This window comes from Canis lupus, chromosome 2 (assembly GCF_011100685.1).
Source record: "Canis lupus familiaris isolate Mischka breed German Shepherd chromosome 2, alternate assembly UU_Cfam_GSD_1.0, whole genome shotgun sequence".
NCBI lineage: Eukaryota > Metazoa > Chordata > Mammalia > Carnivora > Canidae > Canis > Canis lupus.
Genome location: NC_049223.1, coordinates 78,621,342 through 78,644,320, shown reverse-complemented (window position 1 = coordinate 78,644,320; position 22,979 = coordinate 78,621,342). Strand labels below are relative to the sequence as shown.

At 44.7% G+C, this 22,979-nt stretch overlaps 1 long non-coding RNA gene across 3 annotated transcripts; it reads left to right on the top strand.

Annotated features, from left to right (window-relative positions):
* Positions 1–190: 190 nt before the first annotated feature.
* Positions 191–21,945, top strand: LOC111093758. 3 transcript variants are annotated; one of them, XR_005356112.1, is made up of 6 exons: positions 191–436; positions 9,333–9,470; positions 12,432–12,599; positions 13,690–13,811; positions 18,154–18,832; positions 20,938–21,945. It is a non-coding gene; the product is annotated as an uncharacterized LOC111093758 (long non-coding RNA). The 3 variants fall into 3 exon arrangements; XR_005356113.1 differs by lacking the exon at positions 18,154–18,832; XR_005356111.1 differs by lacking the exons at positions 13,690–13,811; positions 18,154–18,832; positions 20,938–21,945 and having other exon boundaries at positions 195–436; positions 12,432–13,019.
* Positions 21,946–22,979: the final 1,034 nt, after the last annotated feature.

Here is a 22,979-nt window from a genome sequence, read left to right as displayed (position 1 = left end):
CCGCGGCCTGGGCGTGGGGGGGGGCTTCCGCCCGCCGCGCCCGGCGCCCTGGGGCTGCTGCAGGCGGGGGCGGCCGGCCTCCCGGGCGGGGACGCGGAAGGCGCCGGCCCTGTCCGCCCCGCCCGCTGCACGCGCGCTCTCCCTCGCGGACCCGGAACTGGCGCTGCCCCGGGGCCGGTCCATCCCGGAGAGAGCGGCAGCGCGGGCCCGGGGGGGAGGGGGGGGCAGTTGGATCGCCGCGCCGCCTCCTGCAACGTGCGCGACCCGGAGCAAGTGGCTGCACCTGAGCCGGATCTCTAAAAAAGGGAGTCTCGGGCCACACGCCTCGCTGAGCATCCCAGGCCCTTTTGGAGGCGCCGAAAGAAAGCAGAGGTGCACGGGACAGGAGGATGCCCCCAGAGCTACCTGCTGCAGCGTAGCTGTGGGGACCACACAGGTAGAAAATCAGATCCATAAATGCTAGGAGTTTGCGAGCATTTGTAGAGGTGCTACAGAGAACCAGCCCACTTGCCCGGTGGGGCTGCCTTGCTCCACAGAGTGACTCAGAAAGTCTTTTTCTTTCTTCTTTCTTCTTCTTCTTCTTCCTTTTTCCTTTTTCCTCTTTCTCTCTCTTCATGCAACAGCCGTTGAGCTTAGTCTAGAAGGCAGGAGAACTGGGACTCTAGCCTTGCTAATAAGCTAATAATACCTGCCCTCCCCGGCTTGCTCACTCTTTTTTGTGAAAACCGAATAGGTCACCTGTGAGGGGATTGTAAACTGTAAAGGGTTGCACAAATGGCGGAATGACCCCACGCCAGGCCATATCCTAGGCACCCCCCTCCTAAGGGAGCTCATAGTCCAATAAAAGCTACCAGTGGCATAAAAAAAATCGATACAAGTAAGTGTTTAAGGCCTGTGTTACGGGAATTCAGAGAAAAGAGTGGCACTTAGGAATTCTTTCACTTGGTCAACATTTATTGAGCACCTGCTGTGTACTGAGCACTGTTCTGGGCCCTAAGGTTAGAACAGTGAACAGTGACAGTCCCAGCCCATGCTTTTGCAGAGAATGGTTGGAGGGGAGACCATCAGCTACTAAGTAAACATAGTGTCAAAAAAAAAAAAAAAGTAAACATAGTGTCAGGTGGTGATTAGAGATGTGGAGGAAACTAAAGTTGAGGGAATTGGCAGGCAGGTTAGTAAAGTGGGGCCTGGGAAGAGCTAATTTAGAAAGTAACAATCAGAGGGCGGCACAAGAACCAGCAAGGACACAGACCCAATGGGGACAGTCCCGTCCCTGGTGTGTTCATGGACCAAGGAGGCCAAGGTGACTGGCCCAGACTGAGCAGAAGACCAGTGGAAGCTGAGGTCAGAGAGGTGCCAAGCAGTGACAGGATGGGGCCCTAGGCTTGAGAAGGATCAGGAGGCTGCTGTGTCCTCAATGGACTGTAGGGGGCTAGGGCCAGGAGAAAGCTACTTAAAGCGTGTATTATTTATTTAAAAAGCACTTAAATGGGGCTTCCTATGTGATGAACACTGTTAAGTACTTTACAAATAATAACTCATTTAATCCTCAAAACAAAGGCCCGAAGAGGTAAACTGAGAGTCACGCAGCAAAGAACTGAAGGTGCTTACACCAGGGCAGTAGCAGCAGAGGCAGCAAGGGAACATCACCTTCTGGATATTTACTGATGGCTCGGTGGTGGGTGTGAGAAGGGAGGAGTCAGGGATGATGCTGAGATTTTTAGCTTGATTAACACCAAAAAGATTTGTCGTTTATTGGTCTGTGGAAGATTGTAGGGAAGCAGGGTTTGGGTTGGTTTTTTTTGTTTTTGTTTTTGTTTTTTGGTTTCTGTTTTGTTGTGATGGGGGCAGGATAAGAATGAATCAGTTTGGGGCAAGTTATGTCTGAGATGCCTATTGGAGAATTGAATGGAAATGTCTAACAAGTAATTGGACATGGAAATCTGGAGCTGGGGAAGAAGTTGGAGTTGCTATGAGAACTCTCAGCTAATAAATGACATTTTAAAGTACTTAAGGGCACAAGACATCTAGGTGAGTTCACTTAGAAGGTGAATGTAGAGAGAAGAGGTCAAGGTGGTAAAGAGGAACCAGCAAGGAGATGGAGAAAGTGTGACCTGGGACGCGGAAGACCAAGAGGAGATGGTATCCCTCCTTGTAGCCATGGGATCAGGGCATGAAGGAAAGGTTTGTGAAAGAAATAACACTTGAATTGTTTATTTGAATAAAAGATTGATAGGGAACCTTGCTGTTCCAAATGCATTACCTGTATATTCTCATCTAATTCTCATTGCAACCCTGTGAGGTCAATGCTATTAGTCCCATTTCACAGATAAGGGAACTGAGGCACACAGAGGTTAAGTCATGTGCTCAAAATCATATAACTAATAAGTTCAAAGCCAGGCAGTCTGGGACCAGAGCCCACATTCGTCACCCAAGGCCTGATCCTGTCGCTTCCCTGCTCAAAAAATCAAGTTCTCTGCTTTGAAAATTAAGTTATATCATAGAGGGCTCGGAGGACAGGCTATTCCATCTCTCTCAGGCAGCCCCATTTCTGCTTTGAATGCATCTGCTGCATTCCATCTTTACGGTCCCACATCCTCAGCTTGCATATAGCGCTATTCCCTCAACATTTCAGCCTGTTTGGGGTCCATACTGGTGGTCTCTGTCCCTCCTTTACTCTCTGCATCAGCTTGCTCTTTTAACTGGCAAACTATTTTTATGTTTCATAGTTCAAATCCAATGGCCCCATCTTTTGCTTTAACAATGACACCTCATTGGACAGGTCCCCGGCTGGTCCCTAGATTGGGTCCCCACAGGTTGGATTCCACCCATGACCAGTCCACCATTGCCATAGACATGAGGACCATGGGCATTAAACATGACTGCCTACCAGGGGTTGTGGGTTGGCAGGCAAGCACCATAGATATTTTTAGTACTCTTTCCCTTCCCCTCCTCTTTCAAAAGCTCAGCCCTCCTTAAAGTTCATGCTATTGTATTTTCTACCTACCACCCCTCCTTTTTGCTCTCATGAACTAACCTCCTCCTCTCCTGTACCAGTTTTTATGACTTCAACCTCCATAAGCATAATCCATCAGAAATCTTATTGATCCCTCACTGACTTCTTCCCTATCAATGAGTTTTTCCTTCCTTCCACCCTGGGTACCCCGGGTACTTGCTCCCATCCATAATTGCACTCAGAAAACACAATCCCAAATAATCTCAAGTCTGACTTTAACCTCATTACTGTCGTACCACACACAAGCATTTCTTCAACCTCATCAAGCCCTGCAAATCTTGAATCTTGCCAGATCCTTGTATTTATCCTCCCTCTCATGCTCCCCTCCCTCCTCACTCAGTAATAACCACTACACTCGGCTCCTTGCAAAAACCACTAACCCTTTGCTCTCTGTTTTCCTCTAACTTGTGCAAACATAGTTAAGCTCAGCTATTCCCCTACACTCCACCTGCATCGGAACATCTGAACAGTGCTGGAAAATTGAAAGTGACTGTTGTCACTTTAGTTTGATGTCCCCAAATTTCAAATGAGCCCTGGCAAGCAATCCTCCTCTACTTCCCCGCCATTTTCAGTTCCCCTTGAATTGGACATCTTCTTGGATTACTAACAGTGGTTTTGGATGTTTTACTATGTCTTTGGAGACACAAGAGAACCCTAGAATTAGCCAGCTTCGAAACTCTCACCACACTGAATCCTAGAGACAAGGGGTTTAAACCACATTTCAACGTTCTAACTCCATATACTATAGTTTCAGTGGGATTCAAGGGTCTTGTTACCAAGAGTACCAGAAGGAAGGAACTCTTCCTGGTGATTCCATCTTCCCCACCATTCACCTGGTTCAGAGGTCACTTCTGGGGTATCTCCCACTTAGGCATACTCTCTCTTTTCTACAGCTCAACCATTCTCAGATCTTTAGTTTGACAGAGTTGAGCCCACCCCCAGCTCCAGAGGGGAGGATCCTGATTGGCTGAAGCCAAAGTAATGGTCTTGGCCATACTCATCATTTTGGGGATGGACCCTTACCCTGAGTTGGGCTACAGTGCTTTCTGCAGAACAATAATCAAAGTAAATTCTGTGGGACGCCTGGGTGGCTCAGCAGTTGAGCATCTGCCTTTATAAAGCTCAGGGTGTGATCCCGGAGTCCCAGGATTCTCCCATCTTATGTTTAAAGGAAAAAAAAAAAAAAGAAAAAAGAAAAAGCCTACATGAATGCCATAACCCCTCCAGTCTACTGCCCATCTTCTGCCTCCCACAGCTACACAATTGTCAGAATTTCCTCTCCCCACTTCCTAATTTCCCATTCTAGTTCATCACTCCTCCACTGAAATGACCCCAAGGTCACCCACACCTCTATGTCAAACCACATGGGCTTCACTCAATCCTCACCTCCTCTGACTCCCCAGGATCATTTGACATTGTTGGTCATTTCTTTCTTTCTCCTTGAAGCCTCTTCTTCCATTGGCTTCCATGACATCGAGTGACTCTCCTGGTCTTAATCCTACCTCTATACTGCTTCTTCTCTGTGTTCTTTCCAGACTTACTACAGCCATGCATTCTGCGTAAGCTCATGCAAAGCAATGAAACAGACTCCTTTTGGGTCTCAGAAACTTCTAGTCATTGGGCCCCTAAGCAGGACTGGGAACAGGCAAAACAAAATCCTGATTTCCTTTGAAGACAGAACACTGTGTGGTTTGTAGAGGAGGCGGTCTTGGCTAGACAGCTTAGATCAACTTTTTCCACCCCTTAGCTTAGCATCTTGAAAGAACATGTAATAAGAAGCAGGGAGGTAAACAGGCCACTAGCAATCCACTTCTTTTTAATACATCCCCAGAGTCAGGGCCAGAAGACATCTCTGTCTGAGGTTAGACATCATCATCTCAGGGCTTTTGTTGTGGCTTTTCGAGTAGGTACCTGGGAGAACTCACAGCTGCCTTCTGCTGGACCAGAACTGTTTGTATCCTGACCATCTGTGGGGTCTTGCTTAGAGTTACAAAAAGACCTCTCACATGTGGGCCAGCTGTTGGAGTTTTTATATGCATATTTGGGAGAATTCATGTTTAGTTTATTAAGCTGGCCAGCCAGCCGCCCACCAGGCTTGGGATGGGCTTCTTCAACATGTCTGAGGCTTACCCTTCGTCCATGTAGTTTTCTCTGACAATTCTCCCTCAAAAGCTGAGTTTGGGGCCTCCCACTCTGTGTTCCTCTGGAAATCTTGTACTTTCAACACCTTTACGGTTGCAATTTGCCCCCACTACTTTCTGGGCTCCTCAAGGCAGGGGCTGTTGAGTCCTCTCACTAACAGCTAGCATAGCCCCTGGGATATGGTACTCTGGGAATAAAGCCTGTCGGATGGTGAGCCAGAGAACTTCCAAGCACAGTCGTCCAGGATGCAAGCCTCAACTCCTCCAGAGTGCTCATCCCTCATTTCCAACCAGTGTTGCAAATGAAACTAAACCAGATGCAGAACTGACGTAGGAGCTGGTATTGTGGCAGGACTAAGGGACCAGTCTAGTAAAATGTTGGAATAATGAATCAGAGCAACAAACAACTGAAAATCAGATGTTTAAAAATACCGTTTACCAGGGCACTTGGCTGGCTCAGCCAATAGAGCATGTGACTCTTGATCTTAGGGTCATGAGTTTGAATCCCACTTCATAGAAATTATTTAAATAAGCAAACGACACCATTTACTGGTGCGCCTGGGTGGCTCAGTCATTTGAGCATCTGACTCTCGGTTTCAGCTCACATCATGATCTCAGGGTTTTGAGATCCAGCCTCCTGTCAGCTCTGTGCTTAGTGGGGAGTCTGCTTAACTTAAGATTCTCTTCTCCCTTGGGGACGCCTAGGTGGTTAAGCCTCTGCCTTTGGCTCAGGGTGTGGTCCCGGAGTCCCAGGCCCAAGTCCCACGTCAGGCTCCTTGCAAGGAGCCTGCTTCTCCCTCTGTCTATGTCTCTGCCTCTCCCTGTATCTCATGAATGAATAAATAAAATCTTAAAAAAAAAAAGGGGGGGGGGATCCCTGGGTGGCTCAGCAGTTTGGCGCCTGCCTTCAGCCCAGGGCATGATCCTGGAGTCCTGGGATCGAGTCCCACGTCGGGCTCCCTGCATGGGGCCTGCTTCTCCCTCTGCCTGTGTCTCTGCCTCTGTGTGTGTGTGTGTCTCTCATGAATTAAAAAAAAAAAAAAAAAAAAAAGATTCTCTTCTCCCTCTACCCTCTACCCCTCTCCCTGTGCTTGCTCATGCTCATGCACACTCTCTCTCTCAAGTAAATAAATAAATCTCTTTAAAAAAATTTACATAAAACATAAAAAATGTTTTACATAAAACATAAAAAATTTGAGCAGCCCCGGTGGCTCAGCAGTTTAGCGCCGCCTTCGGCCCAGGGCCTGATCCTGGAGACCTGGGATCGAGTCCCATGTCAGGCTTCCTGCATGGAGCCTGCTTCTCCCTCTGCCTGTGTCTCTGCCTCTCTCTCTCTCTCTCTCTCTCTCTCTCTGTTTCTCTCATGCATAAATAAATCTTAAAAAATCTATATATATATAAAAAATTCTTAGGGATCCATTTAATAAAAGATGCACAAGTCCTGTGTACCCTGAAAACTAGAAAACACTGCTGAGAGAAATTAAATCACTAAATAAATAGAGGTACCCTATTCATGAATTGGAAGACTCAGTACTGTTAAGATGTTTATTCTTAACATCTTAAGACCTGGTGGCTCAGTGGTTGAGCATCTGCCTTCGGCTCGAGTCATGATCCCAAGACCCTGGGATCGAGTCCCGCATTGGGCTTGCCTCAGGGATCCTGCTTCTCCCTCTACCTACGTCTCTGCCTCTCTATGTTTCTCATGAATAAATAAATAAATAAATGATTTTTTAAAAAAGATATTCATTCTAATGATCTATAGATTCAGTGAGATCCAATTTAAAATCCCAGCAAGTTTTTTTTCGAGAAATTGCAAAACTGGTTTTAAAATGTATATGGAGGGGAACCTGAGTGGCTCAGTCTGTTAAGCATCTGACTCTTGATTTTGGCTCAGGTCATGATGTTGGGGTTGAGGGATCAAGCCCTGCTCAATGCTCAATGGGAAGCCTGCTTGAGGATTCTCCCTCTCTCCCTCTAACTGCCCCATTCATGCTTGCTCTCTCTCAAATAAATCTTAAGAAAAAAAAAAAAGAAATACACCTGATTTTTTAAAAGATTGTATTTATTTACTTATTTGAGAGAGAACACAAGCAAGGGGAATCACAGAAGGAGAGGGAGAAGCAAGCTCCCTTTTGAGCAGGCAGCCTGATATGGGCCTCTATCCCAGGGCCATGGGATCATGACCCAAGATGAAGGCAGACACTTAACCAGCTGAGCAACCCAGGCACCCCAACCTGATTTTTTTAAAAAATGCATACAGAAATGCAAAGGCCTTAAAATCTTGAGGAAGGAAAATAAAAGTTTGAGGACATACATTACTTGATTTCAAGACCTACTATAAAGCTGCAGAAATCAAAACAGTGTGTCATTGGCAGAAGAATAGATACACAGATTGTTGACACAGAAGGGCCCAAAATTAGACTCACACATATACATTCAAATAATTTTTGATGAAAATGCCAATGTAATTCAATAATTAAACTGGGAAAGAATAGTATTTTCAACAAACAATGCCAGAAGAGCTGAAGATCCATATAGAAAATAATGAATCTTTTTCTTTAAAAAAAAAAAAAAAAAGATTTATTTATTTGAGAGAGAGCACAAGTTGGGGGAGGGCCAGAGGCAGAGGGAGAAAGAAAATCTCAAGCAGACTCCCTGCTAAGCCTGAAGCCCAAAATGGAGCTCCAACTCACAACCCTGAGATCATGACCTGAGCCAAAACCAAGAGTTGAATGCTTAACCAACTCAGCTACCCAGGCGCCCAGAAAAAAATGAACTTTGACCCGTACCTCACACCATACATAAACATATACTCAAAATGCACCGTAGATCTGGGGTACCTAGCTGGTTTGGTTGGAGGAACATGTAACTCTTGATCTCTGGGTTGTGGGTTTGAGCCCCCCCATTGGGTGTAGAGATTACTTTAAAAATCTTAAAAATGAAACGAACAAGGGGTGGTAGAAAAGGAGGTGGGGGGGGTGGGGATGACTGGGTGACAGGCACTGAGGGGGGCACTTGATGGGATGAGCACTGGGTGTTATTCTATATGTTGGCAAATTGAACACCAATAGAAAATAAAATCTTTTTTAAAAAGTTAAAAAGTATCAAACTTATGGAAGAAAGCATGAGAGAGAATCTTCACAACATTGGGTAGATAAAATGTCTTAGGATATAAAATACACTAGCTACGGAAGACCCAGTAACTAGAACTTGATTAAAATAGAACTATCTTCCTTTTCCAAAGATACCATTTAAGAAAAGGATTTCAGAGCCATGTAAAGCATTATTTAACCTCATATAGGACTTTAAATCTTTTTGAAAGAAAATGACAGTTTCTTCACTATGCAAGCTTCAATTCTTCTAAATAAATAAACACGAATATTAGTTTCTTTTTTATTCAAGGAAATCAATGGAGTGCATAGCATAAGAGGACCCTTACTGAGATTGTTAACTCCCAGGACCAGGCGAGACCCGGTGGGTGACCTATTTATTTAAGGCAATTCATGTCATTACAGTCAGAAAGACTCCAGATTCTGGACAAAAAGGTCAAAGGCGGAGTAGTGTCGGCAAGTATCTGGCCCAGCAGGTAAAGTGACTGTAAGCAGGGAAAATGAATCACCAAATCTGAAGGCAGGCCAATGGGGAATGCAAAGGAGAAAAGCAGAGGGCATGGTGGGTCAGGTTGACTCAGGGCAGAGGCCCGGAGCAATGCCAGTAGCAATGTTGCCCATTTCAAACATTCACTGGTGTTGCCTGTTTGACAGCTTAAAATAGCCAGATAGGATCAGATATACTTGATCTAAGATCCTATAAGGTCTGGCCCCATTTAAAATCTATATGGATCAAAAAAACTGATTGCCAGATTTCTCTGTCAGGCACCCCTCCCTGGACAGCTGCCATTACACTTCTGTTGGGCTTCATCTGGATGACTTTTCATCCTCTGCCCCACACTACCTGTGACTGCTGCAGGTATGCAGCACGGGCAGGTCACACATCCACCTTTTCCACTTCTTCCTGGGCGCAAACATAGTCTGTATTTCCCAGCATCCCTTGAGGTAGGTTGTGGTCGTATAACTGGCATGTGGGAGGAAGTGACCTGAACCACCTCCAGGTATGGCCATAAAATGCCTCTTGTGACCTGTGCCATACTCTCAATCTCTCTCTTTGTTCATCAGCCAGTTGAAAGCAGAGGATGTGAGGGAGGACTCCAAAGTGGAAGAAGCCTGAATCCTCTCCCAGGACAATCCATTGAAGTATCCAACAAGACTGTCTCAGGGAGAAAATAAACCTGTATGGTCGTTAGCTACTAAGAGGTGGGGGCCGTTTGTTTCAGCAGCTAGCATTATCCTAACAAATAGAGGTCTAAAGAGCTCCCCATGATAGCTTCCAATATGGCAGGAAACGTTTGGGGAGACCAATTTAAGCAGGATTTCCACTAAAGTATGAAGGTTCCATAGGTATCTCAAGGTAGAGCCAGGAAGGCAGGACAAAGATCCCACAGCTCCAGGATGGTTTGGAGAGATCTGTCTGACTCCAAAGCCTACGCTTTTCTCACTCTTCCATATCACCCCAAAACAAAGAGGTACCTAGATATTTTGAGTGATGATCATAATGAGGATAGACTCTAGGGTTCTATATAATTTACTCGCCCACACATTTGTGCTATATATTATTGCAGGGCTTCCACCACTTGCCACAAGCGAGTGAGATTGAATATAATGACACCCTGGAATCCTCATTTTTTTTAAAGATTTTATTTATTTATTCATGTGAGACACGCAGAGACATAGGCAGAGACACAGGTAGAGGGAGAAGCACGCTCCCTATGAGGAGCCCGATGCGGGACTCGATCCCAGGACGCCAGGATCACGCCCTGAGCCAAAGCCAGATGATCAACCGCTGATCCACCCAGGTGTCCCTGAGTCCTCATTTTTGTATCAACATCATCTCCAAGGGCTCAAAGACCAGTAGTTAAAATTATTATCAATTTCCCTAGCCCGCAAACTAAATGTTTACCATTTAATCTGGTAAAAGGCTCTTGGGACTATGCCATAAATGTAGAGGTCTTCCTTCTCTAGCCACTTCTTCCTTTCTACCTCCAACATTCCAGTCATAAACTGGGCTCTTTGATGACTAAATGCATCTTCTTTCTCCCTGGTGATGTTGAGAGGTCAGGTGACTGAACCTCCATATCCTGGTTTCCGCATCTATAACATGGGGGTATCATACTTACCACACACAGTTGTTACGATATTTAAATAAGATAATCAATCAACTGATGGCATATAGCATGCTATTCATATTTATCCCCTGCCCCCCAACAATCTTCACTGTTCTCACCAAACATCAAACGAGTCTTGGCATTTTGTAAACACATTTGCCAGTCTTATTAGGGTGTGCATGCATTTTACACCTATGTATATGTCAGCCTGTGACCTTAAACTCCAAATAGAGAGAAAATCCATGGTTGCTAAATATTTATGGATTTCATGACCACGGAGTGAATTCATTATTCCAACCACAATAAGAGATCATTGAGGACTTCCTATCTCATGAGTTTTATGCAAGGAGGCTCTGGGCATACGACTGTCTCTGCCCACTAGGACCATCAGAGAGATGATTTGAAAAGGCATGACAGCTTATCATTCTTCAAAATAGCATTTTAAGCATCTGGCTACAGAAAAACCCGCTCACCATAGAAAAATTACAGATAAAAGCACTGCAAAAAGAGAAAAATACCCAAGAAACCATCACTGTTGTCTTTTTAGAACCTACCCTTCCCATCCTTTTTGTCTGTTGCACATATATAAATATTTTACAAAAGTGGCATATTTTTGTAACCTGCTTTTTTCCACACCTAATAACACATCATGAATATTTCACATGTTATTTTTTTTAAAGATTTATTTATTTATTTATGAGAGACGTAGAGAGAGAGATAGAGAGAGAGGCAGAGAGAGAAGCAAGCTCCATGCCGGGAGCCCGACGTGGGACTCGATCCCGGGTCTCCAGGATCAGGCCCTGGGCTGAAGGCAGGTGCCAAACCGCTGAGCCACCCAGGGATCCCCTATTTCACACGTTATTTTTTTTTTTTTTTATTTCACACGTTATTAAAGAGACTCCTATGGCATAATTTTCCGTGGTGCCTTAGTATCCATAATATGGATAGGTCACGATTTTTTTTAAAAGCAACCCCCTCATGTTGTATGGTTAGGTCATTTCTGATTTTTCACCATCATTAGCAATGAGCGTCTTTGTGTGTACTCCTCTCATCACATCCCTCATTATTTCCTTAGAACCCACAAGTAGGGATCCCTGGGTGGCGCAGCGGTTTGGCGCCTGCCTTTGGCCCAGGGCGCGATCCTGGAGACCCGGGATCGAATCCCACGTCGGGCTCCCGGTGCATGGAGCCTGCTTCTCCCTCTGCCTGTGTCTCTGCCTCTCTCTCTCTCTCTCTGTGTGACTATCATAAATAAATAAAAATTAAAATAAAAAAAAAGAACCCACAAGTAGAAGCTAGCATCAAAGGAAGGGCACATTGTCAAGTTTTTTCCTACCCATTGCCATGTTCCCTATTATGAAAGTCATACAAATTCACAACCCCACCAGCAGTGCATAAGAATGCTATAATAAAGGCTTTTGTCCACGATGATGATTATAAAAAAAAATAATCAAGAAGATAAGCATTTGCTAAAGGCTCACCCCACGCCAGCTGTGTTTATTTGTTGAACTCTGTAGCCATGTTCCTTGGACCAAACACTGAAGGTCCTTCAGACTCTTAGTTTATTTAGTGCCTCTTTCAACACCCTGAAACTTTGACCCAAGTTTTATCTGAAGGAAAGGAGATTTCTGGTAAATATGGTTTTCAGTTTGGAAACTCAGCTCAAGCACTTCCTCCCCTTGTCCCAACATGGACCACCTCTGTGATTTTAACTGCTGGGCATCAGTCGGGAGGAGCTGCTTCTGCCTTGGAGTGGAGACCTTAAGTGCTTATAAGAAATGAAAGAGCTGGTTTGGGGTGAAAAAGTCGTGTTCTGAGGTACAAAGGAAAAACCAAGAACAACCCAACGGTTTGGAGTTTCATTTGACCTGCTCTGATAATATCGCTATGGTGATGGTCTCCATAAACAGTTTGCAAAATAGCAAGATGAAAAGGAACGAACAAGTTCCACCCAGGAGATCTGGAGTTATTTTAGGGATCAAGGCAATGTCGTCTGGGGTAAAGATGGAATGCAAAATCTGTTCTTTTAATAATCATCCTCTTCTTTTGTGAGGCTGAACAAAGGCCCAGCAGATCGGTTCGTTTGTGCTGAAAGAAGCACTGACCCAGCGTCTTCAGGGCTGAGGAGGAGGTGCGGCCAAAAGAATGGAAATAATGGTTAATAACAGATGCTGAGATGATTCTTCTCACACCCTTGGCCTCTGAGACTCTGCTGAACCCGGTGTGGAGTCCAAGGGTGGAACACGGGTGATGTTGTCGGGAAGGGCTGGCCTGGTTGAGAGGCTGAGATTGGGACCCCGGGGAGCTGAGCTTGGTTGTCTGCCCCTGACCTTGATTCCTGGGCCAGAGGGGGTGGAGGGAAGCATCTTCAAGGCCACAGCCAGTCTCTGGGGCATCACCATCTGCCGCAGATGACATCTGCCACTCCCATCCTCATGCTGTTCTCTTTGAACCCCTGACTCAGCGAGTCCCAGTCCAAAAAGCAGAACTAGCTATTTTTTGCACCAAGAAAAAAATGTCAGGCAATACACTTGCTGAACTCCTTCCTGACCCTGAAGCTCTTATTCTTTGCACTTAACCCCTTGCTCTTCCCTTATTCTTTTTGGTTCCTTCTCATTCCCTCCCTCCCTCCCTCCCTCCCTCACTCCTCTTTTAGACTGCTAAATTGCAAGCTCCAAGGAAAAGGGTCTTTGTGCAGCCACGGAGGCAGGAATAGTGCCTGGCACACAGAAGGTCCTCCATAACTGCCAGCTGGTAGGAACTGGATTGAAAAGCCCATGCCTACCCTAAAGTGGGCATTTCCCCAGCACACCTGGCACAATGGCTGTTTGTTTATTCACTCATTCAACAAATATTTATTGAGTACCTACTAGGAACCAGAGCTTCTGGTGGGGACTGGAGCTACAGGGATGAGCAAGAACTGGGGGCCTGCCCTTACAGAGATCACCTTCTTGTAGACTCTAATGCCTTGCTGGCGACCACAACTGTCGTCCTATCACAGAGCCCTCTCTGACCATTGGACATAAAGTCACACTCAACCCCCTTCTCAGTTTAATTTTGCTTCCCAGTACTTCTCACAGGACATGATATATGTATAATACGTATGTATCATATATATTTGACATATCAAATATATATATTAAATTTTTTTTTTCATTTTTGGTTCATTTGTTAGTCTTCCCAGGCAAAAATATACCCTTTGAGGGTGATTTGTCTGTGGTGTTCACTGCTGAATCCCTAGCACCATGCCTAGCACACAGCAGGTGTCCAACAAGTATAAGTCAAATCGGTTTGTTCAATGCCCTGTGCAGTCCTCTACAACTTTCTAGCAGAAATCTCCAGGGAATGAGCTGAGAAGAACTCCAGAAGATCTTAACAACAAATTGCAACAATCCAGGACTTTACAGTTTATAAAGCAGAAAGGAATCCAGGGGTAAGCAGTGGCCTTCACCCCCATGATTTCCTTTATATTATTGTAAAGTAACAATAATGATGCCTACCTTTGGGAATTGCCGTGGCAACCGGATAAGGGGATGTGTGCTAACCATATGCCCCTGGAACCTGGTACCCAGCAGGTGCTCCAAGCCTGGGGAGGAAAACTGTTGTTTCTTTGTTATTGGAGCTTCATCATTCCGTATGGACATTATTCTCCTTTGTCATTTAGCCAACAAGGAAAATCACTCACAGAGGCTTAATGATTTGCTCACAGTAGCTCAGGGGAGACTAAAATCCCCAGAGGGGCAGGATTCCAAATGCTGTGCCTTATCTGTATGCCCACAGCTGCCAACTCTGGCAGTAAAGTGCATTTTACCAGCACCTTCTAATTCCTCCTCTGCCCTTAATTTGACGTTCCTGTTTTCAGTTGTCACACCACCCTTGTCCCTGGGAAGAAAAGAGCTCCAGGAGGTAAGCCTCAGGGGGAGGATGTGCATTTGGTTAGTTGGCGAAGGACAGATCTCCCTCCCACCCACCTCCCCAGCCTGTTCTGCAGCTTCTCCTCGCCATGCCTCCCCGATTCCTCACAGCTCCCACTTTGGGACCCATGGCCTCCCAGCATCTAAGCCCATGGGGTTCTGGTCCTTCTGGTCCGACGAAGGGAGACCAGCCAAGAGACTCATTAGCATAAACAAATCAGGAAACTTCTCGAAATTTGGAGATCCTCTGACTAGACTGTAAAGACTACCAGTAATTGAACTTCCTAAAAATAATTATATATATATAATTTTTTAGAGGGGGAAAGGGCAGAGGGAGAGGGAGAAGGAGAATCTCAAGCAGATTCCATATCCAGCAGGAAGCTTGATGCGGGGTTAAATCTTATGACCCTGAGATCAGGACCTGAGCCAAAATCAAGAGTCAGTGGCTTAACCTACTGAGCCACCCAGGCATCTCCAATAATTATATTTATTTTATATTATACATATTATATACTTATATGCTTAATATATACTTGTTATATATATTTTAAAATATACAACAGTATTTAATTCATTGAATATCTCAGTGTTAGGTGGTATGGGAGGCAAGTTACAAATATCCAACTCAGAAAGGCAGATATTATTGTTCCCATTTTATAGATTAAGAAGTTGGAAAAAAAAAAAAAAAAAAAAAGAAGTTGGAGCCCAGGGAGATGAATGATCTCATTGGATGTCATGTAGCTACCAAGGAATGAAGGCTCAGGATTTAAACCCAGGTCTGCCTGCCTTCAAAACTAATCCTCCTCTGCCAGGCAGAAACATGGGGGGAGCACTGGGGAGTTATGTGCACCAGGATACCTATCCCAGCATCATTTTGAAGGAACTTGGAAACATTCTAAAAAATACTGAAATAAGGGGATGGTCCTATGAATTATAGTGAGTGTAGCCAGTAGAATATTTTATGTTATTGAAAATGATACAAAGACTGTGATGACACAGAAAAGTCTTTATGATAAAGGGAAAAGGTGAGCTACAAATATATGTCCATAGAGCTTATAGTTTATAAACATACATGTGCAGAGGACCGAAAGAAAACCTATAAATATGATCCTCACTGTGTGGGGAGATTCAGAGGGATTTTTCCCCCCTCTAGAGACTAATCTTTCTGCAACGTGGTTAAATTACTTTACAATTTATAGATTTAAAAAGTAATTATCATGGGATGCCTGGGTGGCTCAGCGGTTGGGCTGAGGTCGTGATCCCGAGATCTGGAATCGAGTCCCACATCGGGCTCCTGCATGGAGCCTGCTTCTCCCTCTGCCTATGTCTCTGCCTCTCTCTCTCTCTCTGTCTCTCATGAAAAAAATAATAAATCTTAAAAAAAACAAAAAAGCAATTATCAGACATGGTTTTCAGAAGTCCTGTAGTTTGGCGCACAGAGCCCAGAAACCAGTATGCATTGTTTGAAGTTGCTAACTAGATAGATGACTTTCCTTTACCAACTGCTCCAACCCTGGAGACCCACCTGCTCCCAAGTGTTAGCTCTTCTTGCACAAGCTCTTGCCCATGCAAACAAGGGATATCATCCTCACCTACCTCTGTGTCTGCCAATTCAAGGCTTCCATTTGCTCTGACCAACATGGCAGCCATTGCCACGTGTGGGCATTTACGTTTAAATTAATTTAAATAAATAATTAGGTGCGTTGGTTTCAATGGCCATATTCCAAGTGCTTGACAGTCACACTCAGCTAATGGCTACTATAGTGGACAGCACAGATACAGCATGTTTCTAATGTAGCAGAAAGTTCTATCAGGTAGCACTGATCTAGCGTCTAGACTGAAGATAATCTCTTGAACTTTGGACCCCAGCCACCTGTTACCAATGGATTGGCTGGACCGTGACTTACTTTTCCATCCTAAGATTTTACTCTCTCATCCCATCTATATACTCTAGAGAGTTCAAGAGTCGGGGAAAATTCAGGATGGCCCCTCCCCACTAAAAGTTGGGATCTCCCAATTATAGCTGTTTGGAAGTGCTTTACAGAGTGAAGATCGATCAGGCAAGATGGTATTTTTATTATGAATGCTCTCAACAGAAGCCATTCATCGATGTCCACCATGTGCCAAGCTCTGTATTTTATCTTCGTTAATCTCACATTGTGTACCAAGATGAAGACACTGAGGCTCAAAGAAGTAAAAAGCAAAACAAAACTTGCCCAACTTCATGATCCAGAATCCATGCCTTCAGACACCATGGCTCACCTTCTTTCTATCTCACAAATACACCTCAGGGGAAGAGGACGAGTCCAAATCTCAGAAAACAATTCTCATTGGCCCTGCTTGTGTGACATGCCTGTTCTGGGACCAATCACATTGGAAGGAAAGATTATTACCCTAATTGGCCTGGCCTAAGTCATTGTCCATCACTGTACTAGCAGGGAGAGTGACAGTCCCATTGAATTGTCTAAGGTTGGGGAAAGGTGGTTGCCAAATAGAAAGGATGGAGCACACAGAAACCATTGCTATTTGCTACTTTCACCCCATGATTATAATTGCCACAGGGTTTCCCCACATAGTGATCTCATTCATTTTCAAAATTATTTCAGTGAGAACATGGATAGCAATTGCTATCTTTTTTTTTAATTTTTTATTTATTTATGATAGTCACACACAGAGAGAGAGAGGCAGAGACATAGGCAGAGGGAGAAGCAGGCTCCATGCACCGGGAGCCTGATGTGGGATTCGATCCCGGGTCTCCAGGATCGCGCCCTGGGCCAAAGGCAGGCGCCAAACCGCTGCGCCACCCAGGGATCCTGCAATTGCTATCTTTTATCCAGAACCTAGGAAAAGGCATATACTTTTCCCATGCATTACTCTTGATCCTTATACTTGCACACGTTATTCTTCAATAATGTGATTTGTTTTCTTACTTTGAGTAGAAATAGTCGATTTGATTTCCTGGATACTCAGACCTGATCTTCCTAGGTTCTCTGTGGTCTATTTCTCGCAGCTGGCCCACCCCTGCATTATACGCTAGACTAATTCAAGTCATCCACATATTAAGCATCAGATCCTTTGCCCTGAGGCCTACACCCTCTCTTTGAGAGTTAAATGAATAAGACATTCACACACAGGATTACTCATTAGGTTGGGCGCCAAGGGGCCAATTCTAAAACAGAACTCAGTCTGCAAAGTCCAGCCAGGGGACTGGACAGTTGACCGGAGGCTGGACTGGATGCCCTCCAGAGGGCCCTGGAGAGCTGAGAGGTCTGAGTTTCAATGGTCAGGGGAGAAGGAGGAATGTTCCCGGGCCATGGCTTCTCCTTGGATTGAATCCAGCCTACACAAGAGCCGCTTGGGGCCCTAGTTGTCTAAGTAAACACTGATTCCTTGACGAGTTTCCAAAATCAGGAACAGAGCAACTGTTTGGTTTGAACAGGCTGTGCTCTGTAAACCACCGCCTGCATATCACCAGGGCCCCATGTAAATATTTTAGCTACAGATTGGAAGAACATGACTTTTTTTGAAATCCCATCACTTCATCGTTAGACTTACAATGAATTATGTGTTGTCTCTGTTGTTAAACTTAAAATGAATTATGTGTTATTTCTATTTATTGGGAGGTCCAATTCTCTTATTTGATTATAGGCATCTTAGATGTGTCTCTACAGGGACCGTTAAGGGTTTGGGAAAAGCCCGGTAAATAACATGCCACTTTTTCCTGCTTGAATCTGGAACCAAATGAAGAGACGACACAGGAATCGAGTTGGTAGAGACGAAAGTATCATTATCTATAGAGCTGATTATGGAGATGTTGGCTTTAGGGGTATGACTTAGGGTCTTTGTAATTCCTCCCTCCAGAACGAGGCAGATGTAGCCACCCAGTCTGAGACAGCATTGGATGGGGGAGCCCCGTGGAGGAACAGAGAAAACATTTGTGTTGCCAGAGGGAAGAAAGGAAGGACAGCACTGAGCCATCAATCAATGAATCCTCCTTCTCTGGGAAATAGCGAGACGGGGGACAGAGAGCAGCTGAGACGTTGGTGTGGTGGATCTCCTGCCACATGGAAACGTGAAGGCAGAAAAAAAAGGATGTTCTCCACCAATAGACACCTTGACAAATGTGAGGACCTGGTCAAGGTTCCTCCCCCAGACACAACTTTTTGGCAAAGATGACAATTCTTTGAATTGGAAAGCAGAACTTGATTTTGAAGGAACGTTTACCATCAGGCATAGCTGCAACGATACTGATAACCCTCGGGCCACATTAGAGGTAGATAAACGGAGACTCAAATACTGTCCCCATTATTGCTTGGATCACCACAACGACATCACCTGCCAAGAACACGACACCTTCTGTCCAACAGCAGACAAGACCTGTGTCACTAAAGGACAGTGCATTGAGGGGCGATTAGCATTATGAATTTCAAACCTGATCCTTTATAAGTTTCCTCTCTTGGTTATGTGGCAGACTGGGTTTCTCTGGGCTCTGCACTCTCTCTGCTCCTTCCCATTGTCAACCCTGGAAAGAGATGAGAAGGTGGGTCTTTTTTTTTTTTTTTTTTAAGATTTTATTTATTTATTCCTGAGAGACACACAGAGAGAGGCAGAGACACAGGCAGAGGGAGAGGCAGTCTCCCCCCATGGGGAGCCTGATGTAGGACTCGATCTCAGGATCCCAGGATCATGACCTGAGCCGAAGGCTCAACCACTGAGCCACCCAGGTGCCCCGAAGGCAGGTCTTTTAATGTAATGCCCAAAGATCTGCAAGAACCTATCGATATTGGTTGGACGGAAATAGGTGGTATGGACTCAGTCGTAAGGGTTTGCGGTAGATGGAGCCTAAGGCTAGATGAAAGAGAAAGGCCAAGTGAGAGAGAGAACATGTGGAGAGCACAGGAATAGTCTAAGATGTCTTACATCATCCTCTTGACTGGGAAGCTGTTTGTGATTAGGGGGCTACGGTAGGGTGGGCAATCCCCTTGGAGTAGACACTAGCTGTTTGCTTTGCAGAGGCTGCCGGGCATAAGGACAAGGTTTTACTTACATGGCTTCACCATCCTCAATTATCAGTGGCCTCTCTACCAAATTCTTTTCTCCACATTGATGACCAAGTCTTGTCCTTCTTTCTCTGCAAGATCTTTCTCCCATCTGTCTTGTTTCTATTTTCACTGCTCACTGACTCCCAATCGAACTTAATGGAAAAACTTCTTACCTAGACTTCCTGCCTTCATCACCTCCTGTCTGCACCTCCTGTGCATTTCCTACCAGACTGATCTTTCTGAAAAACAGATCTGATCTGCTCAAGGCCCTCTGTTATTCAAAGCTCCCTGCTTGCTCCCCATTGCCCATAAAATAAAGTCTGAGATCCGAGGTCCTCAGGCAAGCATCCAACTTAACCCCCGCTGTTATCGTTCATACATCCTGCACACTAAGCTTAGAATGCTGGATTAGAAAGAAAGAGGTTGGGGGTAAACTGGACAAATGAACCAGATTTGCAGGAAACTCGTAGGAAGAAGAGAAACCATTTGGTATTTTTAATATTTACTGGATCTTCTTAAATGTCCAGCCAGAGGGGAATGGTGATTTATGAAATCTCTGCTTATGTTATATCCTTACAGTTTAAATTATGTTTACAGTTCAAAAACAGGGTAATTTGTGTTGAAGAGAAACCGTGGTACATTTATATGGTACTTTACTCTGAAGCGATCTAAAAATCAGATTTTGAAGAACACTTTTGAAGTATACTCTGAATGAGATTGTAAAGTTAAAAAAAAGTAGAAAAAAATTTGTTATTATAATGGTTTCCACGAAGAGAAAGTAGACTAGAATGTACTACAAAAATATATTGTGTGGTAGGATTATAAGAGACTTTTCATGCATTCTTTATACTTTCTTATATTTTCAAATGTTCTGCAATAAGCATGTACTATTTTTATTTTACAACCAGAAAAGAATGTTTACAAGGTTAGTCATAAGGAAATGCAATTTGTTATGATATAAATTTATTTATTTATTTTTAAGATTTTATTTATTTATTTGAAAGAGTGAGACAGAACATGGATGGGGACAGGCAGAGGGAGAGGGGGAAGCAGACTCCCCACTGAGCAGGGAGCCCAACGGGGAGCTTGATCCTGGGACCCTGGGATCATGACCCGAGCCAAAGGCAGATGCTTAACTGACTAAGCCACCCAGGCACCCCAAGAGGTCTTGTTTCTTAGAAATACGTAATGTGAGGGACGCCTGGGTGGTTCAGCGGTTGAGCATCTGCCTTTGGCTCAGGCCGCGATCCTGGGGTCCCGGGATTGAGTCCCACCTCGGGCTCCCCACAGGGAACCTCCTTCTCCCTCTGCCTATGTCTCTGCCTCTCCCTCTCATGTCTTTCATGAATAAATAATTTAAAATCTTTAAAAATAAATTTTAAAAAAGAAATATGTAATGGCACTTACAAATGGAAGGATTTGACATCTGAGCTCTGCTTTAGGATAACCCAGCACATTTCAAGCTTTGGTACAGAAAGGGTCTTCCATAAGTTGACAACGGTTGGTGTTGGGGAGTGGAGGGAATCATTATATTATTCTTTCTACTTCTGTGTATGTTTAACAATTTCCATTAAAATGTCCAACTTTTCACCCCTACTTCCAGCCAAAAGAATGAGAACTCACCGTCGTAAGTAAGCCTCCAGAATTACCTCTTCTGGAGCATAGACGTCCCATAGTCAGTGCTCGCACTTTCCTGTAAAGGAGCACATGGCTGAGATTCTCCAGTCCACAAACTTGCAAGTCGAGACCAGCGTTCTCCAATGGAAACAGAATGCAGACCACATACGTAATTTACAGTTTTCTAGGCCATTTTAATGAGCGTAAAAAGAAACAAGTGAAATCAGTGTTAATAACAATTTTACTTGAACCAGTATTTCCAAAATATTATCATTTCAACATGCCATATAAAATTATTAATGAAAAAATGTTTTTAAATAAATAAAAATTTAAAAAAATAAAATTATTTTTTTTTCATCCTACGTCTTTAAAATCCGGCATGTATTTTATGCTTACAGCATATCTCAATTTGACCTTGCCACGTTGCAAGTGCTCAACAGCCGCATGTGGCTAGCTGCCACCGCATTGGACAGTGGAGGCTTGCGTACCACGTGGTCAGAACTCTGGATTTTTCTCTATCCTACTTCACACACATGGTCTAGTTCTTGGGCTGGCTTCTTCATGGCTGTGTGAGGACTTCCCATCAAAACCAGAGCGATGTATTTCTAGCTCGCGATGAACAGGACTGAGACTCTGGCAAACATCTTCCAATGTCTCACTGACCCATATCACCCTAGACCTGCTGTCCTTGAACCAATCATGGGCAAAAGGCACAAGATTGCCGTGATCGCATAGAATAATCAGAGGCTTGGTGCTGGCATCACTTCCTTGAGTCTCACAGCTATTAATCAGTAGGGGAGGAAGGTAATGGAAGTTGAGGCGCCAACCCCAAAGTCTATATTAGGGTAGGTTCTGGCCCCCAGGACTACCGTCCAGAGTGCTCAAAATTTTCTCCGTGATCCCCGGGAACAGCGAACACAATTCCTTGGTGTGGCACCTTTAATGACCTTCCCCACAAAGGAGTGAAAAGCTCATTAATAGGCCAGCTCGGGTGGCTCAGTGGTTCAGTGCCTGCCTTCAGCCCAGGGCGTGATCCTGGAGACCTGGGATCGAGTCCCACGTCGGGCTCCCTGCATGGGGCCTGCTTCTCCCTCTGCCTCTCTCTCTCTCTCTCTCTGCTTCTCTCTGTGTCTGTTGTGGATAAATAAATAAAATCTTAAAAAAAAAAAAAAAAAAGTCTGTGTCCAGGCCAGCCAGCGTGAAGTTGAGCTACTGACATAGATCAGTAAGATTTTCCTGAGGAAACAAAACCCCCAAATCCCATTTTCTTACAGCACAGCATAGATGAAACAGCCCTGCCCTAGCCTCTCTGCCTTCCTCTCATTAGCTGTGGGACCTTAGGCAGAGCACTTAGCTGTCCGGGCTACGTTTCCCATTTGTAAAATACGGGGTTATATTACCACAGGGGTGGTCAACCTCTGTTCTTCCTTTTAATGACATTTTACAAGAAAGCCTGACATATAGAACAGATAAAAGCAGAGCTTCTCTGCCTGCAGTGAGGACAGGGACCTGGCCTCTCCATTAGTTGGGACACTGCGTCATTCTTTTTTAAATTTAAGACTTATATTGCACTTACAGTACGCCCAGCTCTGTTTTAAGAGCCTTATATACATAAATTCATTTAAAATTTCATTTAAAGCCACCTAATGGCCCTAAGAAGTAGGCATTATTCTGATCTACCATTAACATGAGGCAATCAAGGCCCAGAGGAATCAAAGGTCACACAACTAGTAAGTAACAGAGCTAGGATTCAAAGCCAAGACCATCCAGCTCCGGTTCCTATCACCTCAAAGCCTTGTGACAGGACGTCTGGGTGGCTCAGTGGTTGAGAATCTGCCTTCCGCTCAGGTCTTGATCCTGGGATTCCTGGATCGAGTCCGCACCAGGCTCCCCATGGGGAGCCCGCTTCTCCCTCTGCCTGTGTCTCTGCCTCTCTCTCTGTGCCTCTCATGAATGAATAAAAACAACAAACAAACAAACAAAAAGCCTTGTGACTCCAGAGAGCTAGATGAGGCTTAAGACCCCCTC